Raw genomic sequence first — 10,017 nt, 5'->3', positions numbered from 1 at the left:
GTTGTCATCTAATTCTAATCCTAAACAATATGGCCATTCGAAGTGAAGTATTAAGACGATTAATCAGGTTTGTAGTGCTTGATTGAACACATTCATCCCGTTCCAGTGCACTAAAACCCACTTCCCTTCAGGACCGTGTCGGCGAAGCCAAAACTTCCTTGAGTGACGCTTGTTCCCAGCATGCAATGCGAGCTAGCGATTCACAATACTATTTCATCACAAACATGGATGTAAAAAATAAAAAGGGAAAAATGAAACTTCAGGAACACCAACCAATACAATGCAATACAAGCAGAACTGGGCCGAAGTTTTATATTATGTACACCATAATACAGCCTTCTGGTGGACAAGCCATACTATTTAAGCCGTGTCCTCCTATGGTACTTCCGTGGGAGGAAGGTCATCGTAGAGGTCACGTGCTGGATGCTCGTCACCAATCGTTGCGTTTGAGTTCGTGAGTGAACGAAAAAGTGAACAGTCTTAACAGAAGCTTGCTGCTGGAAATAATGCACTACAAGTGGATGTGATGCTCACTGAACCCAATTCAGACCACTCTCCCTCCACTTTTCTTGTTTTGTATGAGCATTTAAAAAAAACAACAACATAATAATAATATGAATTTTGACCATGTATGTTTTGGAGTTCATTGAAAGAGGTTAATAATAAAAGAAAAATAATATATATATATATATATATATATATATATATATATATATATATATATATATATATATATATATATATATAGTGTGTGTGTAACTTTAACTAACTTATCTATTTCTATCCATCTATCAAACTTACTATCTAGGGATCTTGATATTGTGTTGGCAGATGCATTATCACGTGTACATGTGGACTAGCTGCGAAATTCTTATTTCGGGGGAACTGAGGGTTTTCTTGTTTAGTTTTGTTTGTCGGTATGTTAATAGGGTTTGGATCTTAAGGGAGGGGGTGTTATGACCCACGGGTGGGTCTAGGTGCCTCTATGTTTGTGTCTGTGTGTGTGTGAGAGAGTGGATGACGCCTTGCAGGTGCGGTCCTGGATGTTGGCTGCTGATTGGACGCGCCATGACTGAGAAGGAGGAGCAGTCGAGCCAGCCTGACGGTCATCCCTGCTCCGCTCCCAAGTCTGCAGTTAGTCACTTCTGAAATGGTGTTAGAGCACGCAGCCGTAGGGCTGGGCTGCCATTTTCTTTGTCCCCTCTTTTCTCATGTTTATTAAGTATGTAGGGAGGTTAGCCTTTCTGTATTTGGCTTCTCTTTCTTTCTTTAGTTAGTTCTTAAGGCGAGCTAGTTGGAGTTTGGTTTATTATTTTGGCCTGGGCCCACCCTGAAGCCTTTGCTGCCCACCGGTTAAGTTGTTTTGTTTATTTCATTTACTGATTCATAAATGTTTTTGTTGAAAACCGCCAACTGCCGTGAGAAATTAATGAGCCTTGGGAGTGGGGGAAGGTGTCCCACACGTTGCGTCTCGGTCCCCCGAGACGGGACGTAACACAGAGTTTTCACCGTGACAGCAGGTTGAGCTCCTACCGTTTTACAAGTGACGTTGTCACGTTAGCCTGTTCCATCCCTGCTAAATTCTTTAAAGAACTACCGTTAGTAAACTTTTAAATTATAATACACTCTACACTAATTGTAATTTCCTGCCCGTGGTTCAATATTGCAACAGTTGACGGCTCATATCAGCAGATAAGCAGCAACAATCTGGGCATTGCGCGTGATTCATAAATATGTCATTTCTTATTAATTAGCCCATAAGTGTTGTACACCAGTGTGATACCAAATGCTTGTTGCTGACAGCAGTGAAGAAATGACACTCTAGTGGTTCTGCACATCAGTATAAATAGAGTGATTCTCTATCATTACATCACAGGACGGCGGCACTCTGACAGATTCCATGAACCTGGACACTGATGATCCAGACTCCGGTCCAGATGAGCCAACAGGCCACAGTGGAAACGGGTCAGAGCATGGACTGGCTGCTGAAAGGATCCAGGTAGGTGGCGCTGTCATCCCAAGGTGTGTGGTGTGGAGGATCAGGGCCAAAGTTCCAGATGCTCACAGATGTGACTGTGGATTCAGGAGGAGTGTTTGAAGGCTGGACTCCCAACAGTGATTGGCTGCTGAGGACCTCTCAATCACAATCAGGTTTTTTAGTGGCTGTGAGATTGAAAGTGAGATTGCATTGTCCAGGTAGGAGGACAGCAGTCAGCCATGTTTCACCTCCAGTCAACACGCAGTGGTTCACATGAAGGTCCAAGAGGCCTACAGACCTACACTGAGTCTGGACGTGGCAGTACAGTTGGATCATTGTCTTTGTTGTGTTTGGTCATTGTGATCCAATGTAATGTGAGAGAAGGACGAGTGCAGTTATATTGGAGTGAGTTATTTAGAGTGTAATAGAAGTTATAATGCAGAGTCTGTTTTTATGAAATGTTCTATCACCTGGCATCCATCCATCCATCCATCCATCCATCCATCCATCTTCTACTGCCGTATCTGGAGTCAGGTCTCGGGGGCAGCAGCCTCAGCAGAGACCCCCAGACTTCCCTGGACCCAGTCACCTCCTCCAGCTCCTCCAGTGGGACCCCAAGGCTTCCCAGTCCAGCCCAGAGACCTGGTCCCTCCAGCAGGGTCTCCTCCTGGTGGGACATGCCTGGAACACCTCCCCAGGGAGGCGTCCTAAACAAGACCCCGAGATGCTGGAACTCCTCCCCCTGAGGCAGGGCCTCCCCACCGACCCAGAGAGGGCAAACCACCTCATATCTTTAATTGATTTATCTGTTGGTGAATAATTATAATGTATCATTTATTTTATTTAAATTATATTTGAACTGAATTGGATTTGTTTGTAAAAGTGAGATTTATTTTCATTGATTCATGTGGTTTATGTTGAGACCTAGTGGAGAAGTGGGTATGGCCTACAGAAGGTTTGAGTACACAAGTTATTCAGATATGGAGAATCCCCATGGTAGGACTTCAGGAGATATATATTCAAAGTGTTAAAGCAGCAGAAATGAAACGTCAGTTGAGGTCAAGGTTACACAGGTCAGAGGTTGTGATGGCTTTTATTGTCAGAATATTGAATCATTGAAATATAATGTTTGAGCTTGTAATAAAGTTTGGATGATATAACATAATCACATAAAATAAATGATCTGGTTTCCTTCTGATTCATTGACGTCCTTCTGAAATCTCCACACAAACATCTGGCAAGCATCAAAACCATGAATTATTTTGAGGGAAACTTCTTTTGTCTTACTTATAATTCAATGATTTGAGTTCCCATCACAGGTGTTGTGAATCACTTTATCTTTTCCACATGATTTCCTCATTTAAGATCATGAAGCAGAAATAAAGTCTCTTGAAAAGTATTTTTCACCTCCAAAATGAAGATGTTATAGAAGTCTGAAGTGAGAGCAGAGCAGTGTGTTGCTGATGTGTGGAACCTTCATGCTGAGATGTTCCAGCCGTGGATGATGAGAGCAGAAGCAGTGGTTGTGTTGCTGCTGCCTTCACTGAGCAGCTGCTCCAAGTCCTGCTTCTTCCACTGAGGATTCAGCTCCACCAGTGGCTTCTGGGACGTCTCTCCCAGTAACCACAGCAGCTTGTAGGGAGAAGCAGTCCGCCAGCCACCAGGCTGCACTGGGGTCAAAGGTCGTGACACGCCCACACAGTGTTGGTGCGTGCAGCTTGCTGTTTGGCTCCACTGGTTGTAGTTCTGTCAGCCACCAGTAGATGGAGCGCTCCTCTTCACTCTCCTCATCCTCACCACCACCTGCAAAGATAAGAAGAGACAGCAGGAGTCAGGACTCACGGTCCTTGAACGCATCATCACAGAGACGTTGACTGTTGATGAAGATGATGGAGTGACTGGTGAGAAGAAGCAGACTCTCAGTCACATGTCAAGTGTGGAACATCAGAAGGTCATGTGACCATGGAGTGTTGGACTGATACTGAGGCCTGATGAAGATGAACTGATCAATAATTGAGTGGTGAACTGAGAGAAGAAGCAGTTTGGCAGCAGATGTTGGATGAATGAGGAGCAGCTGGACGTCACCATCCTCCTCTCACACTGGGACTGGGAACACTGGACCTCTGCTGTGGGATCAACTGGCTTTGGTGCTGGAACCATCATCCAATGGTTCCAAACCAGTACTAACCTCTCACTCTCCAGTTGATGGTCACTGCTGTAGACAAGATCCATCAGTGGCTCCTTCACTGATGACTCCTTCAGGGGGTTCTGACCCAGGTCCAGGTGTCTGAGGTGGGAGTCGTTGGACTTCAGAGCTGAGAGCAGCCAATCACAGCTGAGCTCTGACAAATTGCAGCCCCACAACCTGAACAGAGAATAAATGATGGAGTTTCCTGGGTGTCATCACTTCAGCATCTGCAATCTGCAATCTGACCACTAGATGGGAGGATTTTACCCACTGTACCTTCAAGCCCAGTTTCATTCATTACTATCACAAACCAGTGTCTGCAAATTGAATTTCCAACAGCAGTAAAGTGCAAATCATGACGACAACAACAAGAGTGATAGAAGTTGTAGAGTGAAGAGGGTGAACTGACCTAAGAGTCTCCAGTTTACAGTCTGGACTCTGCAGAAAACCACTCAGCTCCTTAACTGATGAATCCTGAAGATAGTTCTCAGCCAGGTCCAGCTCTCTGAGGTGGGAGGGGTTGGACTTCAGAGCTGAGAGCAGCCAATCACAGCTGATCTATGACAACCTGCACCTCTCCAACCTGAATACGGAATAAATGATGGAGAGTGTCATTCACAGTTGGGTGTGCGCACGCGCGCGTGTGTGTGTGTGTGCGTGCGTGAGTGCGTATGTCCGCAAACGTGTGTGTGTGTGTGTGTGTGTGTGTGTGTGTTTGTGTGTAATTTAAAACCAGTTTTACACATTTCTAATGGAATCAAAGTGAATTCCAACAAACTCAATTCAAAGTCATGACAACAATAACTGCAGCAGTTGTAGAGTGAAGAGGGTAAACTGACCTCAGAGCCTCCAGTTTACAGTCTGGACTCTGCAGAAAACCACTCAGCACCTTCACTGTTGAATCCAGAAGGCAGTTCCAACTCAGCTCCAGGTGTCTGAGGTGGGAGTCGTTGGACTTCAGAGCTGAGAGCAGCCAATCACAGCTGAGCTATAACAAACTACATCTCCACAACCTGAATAGAGAAGAAATGATGGAGAGTTTAGAATCAAAGTCAAATGTCCACTTTAGAATCTGACACTCAACAAAGGAGAGAGGGTGAGTGAATGAGCGCTGCAATCTGAAATCTGACCAGCAGATGGCAGGATTTTACACTCTGTACCTTTAAACCAGGGGTGCTCACACTTTTTCAACATGCAAGCTACTTTTAAAATGACCAAGTCAAAAAGATCTACCTACTATACAATCGGTGTGTGTGTGTGTGTGTGTGTGTGTGTGTGTGTGTGTGTGTGTGTGGAACACAGATGTTTTGCTAGCAGCATCTCCCAGGATCTCCGGTGCTTCTGCTGTGCGTGACTTTGAAGCGTATTTTGTGAGTGAGGCGTCTCCGTCAGTTTACGCCAGGATTGCAGGCTCAGGTGACAAGCACGGTAGTTTGGCGTGTATTTAAAGAAAACAACAGCCAAACTCTTTTTGCTGTCCCTGTCTGCTCTCATACAGAATGCAGGTATCTGAAGTATACATTGATTTTAACAATTATTATAGTTTCAGATTTAAAATGAAATCTGCTTTATGTCTCCTTTATTTGATCTGAGCGGTGCAGAAGCCGATTTGTCTCATTTACCTTTGACTGTAAAATCCAGCACATATAAAAACAAAATCCAGCACATCGTACATTATGACCAAGATCACTGAGTTCCTGCCTGAACCATTCTACCTGCTGGAAGTGACGAGGACTCCACACGATTGACCTAATGGACACCCCTGCTTCAAACCCAGTTCCACTCATTTCAAACACAAACCAGTGACTGCAAATTGAATTTCCAACAACAGTCAAGTGAAAATCATGACGACAACAACAAGAGTGATAGAAGTTGTAGAGTGAAGAGGGTGAACTGACCTCAGAGTCTCCAGTTTACAATCTGGACTCTGCAGAAAACCACTCAGAACCTTCACTGATGAATCCTGCAGCTGGTTCTGACTCAGGTCCAGGTGTCTGAGGTGGGAGGGGTTGGATTTCAGAGCTGAGAGCAGCCAATCACGGCTGAGCTTTGACAACCAGCAGTACTCCAACCTGAATAGAGAAGAAATGATGGAGAGTTTATAACGATGGAATTTTACCAGGGTGTCATCACTCTGAACATCAAAGTGAAACGTCGACTTCAGAATCTGCAACAAAAGCAGTCTGCAATCTGACCACTAGATGGGAGGATTTTACCCACTGTACCTTCAAGTCCAGTTTAGGGCGTGTTTTCATTGCCTCGCCTCACCACGGTTCGCCTCGGTACGATTGCGTTTTCATTGGCTCTGTGATTACGAGACTGTGGTATGAAAACAATGTTTTCCCCAGCATCACTTCTGTGCGATACACAACAGCGCAGCGATGGACAAAGTAGAAGTTGTTTCATACCTGCTGCTCGGTCTGTGGTTGCTTTTCTGTTCAAGAAAGAACACTTTCCCTCACTGAAGTCACAGTTGATCATTTATGCAGCAACATTTATAATTTATTGTTTCGTTTTCCATGCGAGCAAATGTGTAGTTCAACCTTCATATTTTCACCAAAAGTAAACACGAGACGGATACAACGGGAAATAGCGTTTATTTAAAAACAAACAAACAGAAAAACAGACAGTAAACACGCCTCCTTATTTGAAATAGCTGCCCTCGCGAGCCAAGGACGACTTTGTTATATGCCGCGGTGTTTGAGGCTTCCTCGCGGCCAAGAGCCACGTCCTCTCGACGAATCAGTATTTCTTCTCTCCTCAAGACTCCTGGGGTTCCCTAGCTTACCGCGCCTCACGCAGGAGCAACTCGATTTGTTTTCTTTACCGAGCGCTTCGCCATTTGCCGTTTTCGCGAATATGGTTGAACACACTCGCGACGTCGAGGGCATTCCCGGTTCGCCTGCCTCTCCCCAAAAGACGAAAGTAAACATGTATTGAAAAAGCTGTTTTCAAAAACTGTATACACATAAATGTATTTGTACAACACCAATAGTAGCTACTTGTATTCACGGTAAAATGTACCTGACACGGAAGTTCTGTGTCAAAGGAGTTGGCGTGGATGTCCGCTCTGACAGGGAACATCGACGCGGACACGGAGCCAATCCAGTGCCCTGCTCGTCGCTACGTCACCACTAAACTCGCTTCGTCTTGCTCGGACCCTGGGGGATTGAGGTACCAAAACAGCGCCCCCTACAACTGTGTAGCGGCCAGTGCAAACACCCAAACACCATACCATGGCGAGGCGAGGTGAGGCAATGAAAACACGCCCTTTCATTCATTATAAAAAAAAGTGTCTGCAAATTGAATTTCCAACAGCAGTGAAGTGAAAATCATGACAACAACAACAAGAGTGATAGAAGTTGTAGAGTGAAGAGGGTGAACTGACCTCAGAGTCTCCAGTTTACAGTCTGGACTCTGCAGAAAACCCCACTCAGCTCCTTCACTGATGAATCCTTGAGGTGGTTCCAACTCAGGTTCAGCTCTCTGAGGTGGGAGGGGTTGGACTTCAGAGCTGAGAGCAGCCAATCACAGCTGAGCTTTGTCAACCAGCAGTTCTCCAGTCTGAATAAAGAATCAATATTTGATTTCTTCCATGGTGTAAATGTCATATTCAGAGTCATTTCTCCCTGTTGATGATCCAGATGTGCAGCTGTTGGGATCACTGAGTCATTCCCTCAAACGACTCATTGTGCCAGTGGGTTGTCAACACAATAACAACAGCAGTGTGTCAGTCAGTGTGCAGCCAATCAGCAGTGAAGATGGAAAATAATCAGTGAGTCCTTTGTGTGCTTGTGGCTGTTTTCAGTCATCAGAGTCTCGTTACAAGTCAAACACATTCAAAGGACAAGATGAAGAAATACTGCTGCACTATTAATCTGCCTCTAATATTTCTTCACAGGATCTTCTGCTCAGTCATGTGACCTTCATCACCAATCAACAACTTCCATTGAGCTCCAAAGTGACTGGAGACATTTTCCACACTTTCTTCCACCATCCAAAGTCTTTTCTGGCTGCAGATTGTTGACATGAAAATATCAACATCCACTTTGTCTAGATGAGTCTTTAATATCTGCTTCAAAGTCTTCACACTGAGCAGCGTTACACACCAGTTGTCATCTGCTGACACACACTGTCCACCAGTAGGAAGCAGGAACTGACCAGAGAACTTCCAGTCTGCAGTTTGGACTCTGCAGTCCAGCACAGAGCAGCTTCACTCCAGGATCCCTCAGGAAGTTCTCACTCAGGTCCAGCAGTGTGAGGTGGGAGGGGCTGGACTGCAGAGCTGAAGACACCACTGCACACTGAAACTCTGAGAGTTCACTGGATGAAGGAGAGCAGAGAGAGAAGTTGTGGTCGACATGTGAGATTCTAAAGACAGTGAAAGTGAATCAAGACTCATTAATGTCTGATCATCATCATCATCATCATCATCATCATCATCATCATCATCATCATCATCATCATCACCATCATCATGTAAATGGAGGGAAGTCCCGCGGTGGTGCAGCATGTGTTTACATCTGTGGTGCGTGGTGCCGGGACACTGCAGTGGTATGCAAACACTGTTCACCACTGGCACAGTTGATGATCATAAAGTGCCGTCCATTCTATCTGCCCTGGCAGTTTACTGCCATTTTGCTAGTTGCAGTTTACATCCCTCCCACCAACAACAGCAGTGAGAGGAACGCTGCACTCAATGAACTGTACCAGGCCATCAGTGATCAACAGACAGCAAACCCAAAAGCTTTACCATCCTCACTGGAGATTTTAGTCATGCTGACCTCAAGACTGTCCTTCCAAAAGTCCACCAGCATGTTGGATTTCCAACAAGGGGGGACAACGCTTTGTATGTGGAGGTGTTCCGAGGGAGGAGCAGGGCTCGTGCTCATGTGCGATCAATTCCACGAGGATTGGGACGCTCAAAGGAAATGGGTGTGCGTTTGTGCGTTCGCAACATTTTGAACATCCAGATTTTTTTGTTTCAGGATGAAATCCATGTACGTTTTTGTAAATGAAGCCCCAGGTCCTCAGTGTCTCCACTACAGTGTCCTCAGTGCAGCTTCACACTCCAGTGTGTTCCAGCCACTGAGTGTCAACACGTCCTGTTGTGACTGACAGTGTTGCTCTGATCTGCTGCTTCAACTCAACATGATGCTCAGTTGTGTGTAAAGTCACTGCAGCTTGGAGCTCCACTGGATCAGAGATCCTTCACTGGCGTCTCTTCGGACTCCACTGCATCTTTGATCCAACTGCTGTTTTATTGTCTGCTGCCAAATGAAGGAAGGATGTGATGTGTTTGTGTGTTCAATGTGTTGATTGTGTTGATTGACTGTGTAGTTCCACAGTTTTCATTCATGTAGCCGCTCTTTACCTTTGACGCTCAGGTGTCTTCAATGTCCGTCCGTCATACCAGCACCACTACATCATTCATCTATTGATGAGACGTGGGTTCCATTTAACTCGTTTATTTTCCTTCTTGAGTTTTTGGGTCGAGGCAACACAGACAACGTGAGGTCAACAGAATTTTTGGCTCACCAACCACTCCGGCTTGACCCGCTTTCCATCAAACAAACATTTCGGCCATTTTTTTTTCTCGACCTAAAATAGCTGCGGGTCACCTTTCAAAATAAAATAAGGGCTTCAGCATCAGAATCGGATGGTCTTGGTTCCCTTTCTTGAAGAACTTGGCAGTTGTCAGCCGGAAGGCATCTTGCACTGTACCCCTGACGACGCCATTAACTTCGTCCAGCAGTGCAACGTAGGGCTCTTTCATCAGACGTTGACTGATACATGACTGAACGAATGGCTCGCGGCTTAGCGCATCAGCGACAACGTTCTTAACGCCAGG

The sequence above is a fragment of the Nelusetta ayraudi genome, unplaced genomic scaffold (genome assembly GCF_046127955.1).
Source record: "Nelusetta ayraudi isolate G7.1 ecotype Tasmania unplaced genomic scaffold, CSIRO-AGI_Nayr_v1 ptg000042l, whole genome shotgun sequence".
Lineage (NCBI taxonomy): Eukaryota > Metazoa > Chordata > Actinopteri > Tetraodontiformes > Monacanthidae > Nelusetta > Nelusetta ayraudi.
The sequence above is the reverse complement of the archived record's forward strand: the minus strand, read 5'-3'. Positions refer to the sequence as shown.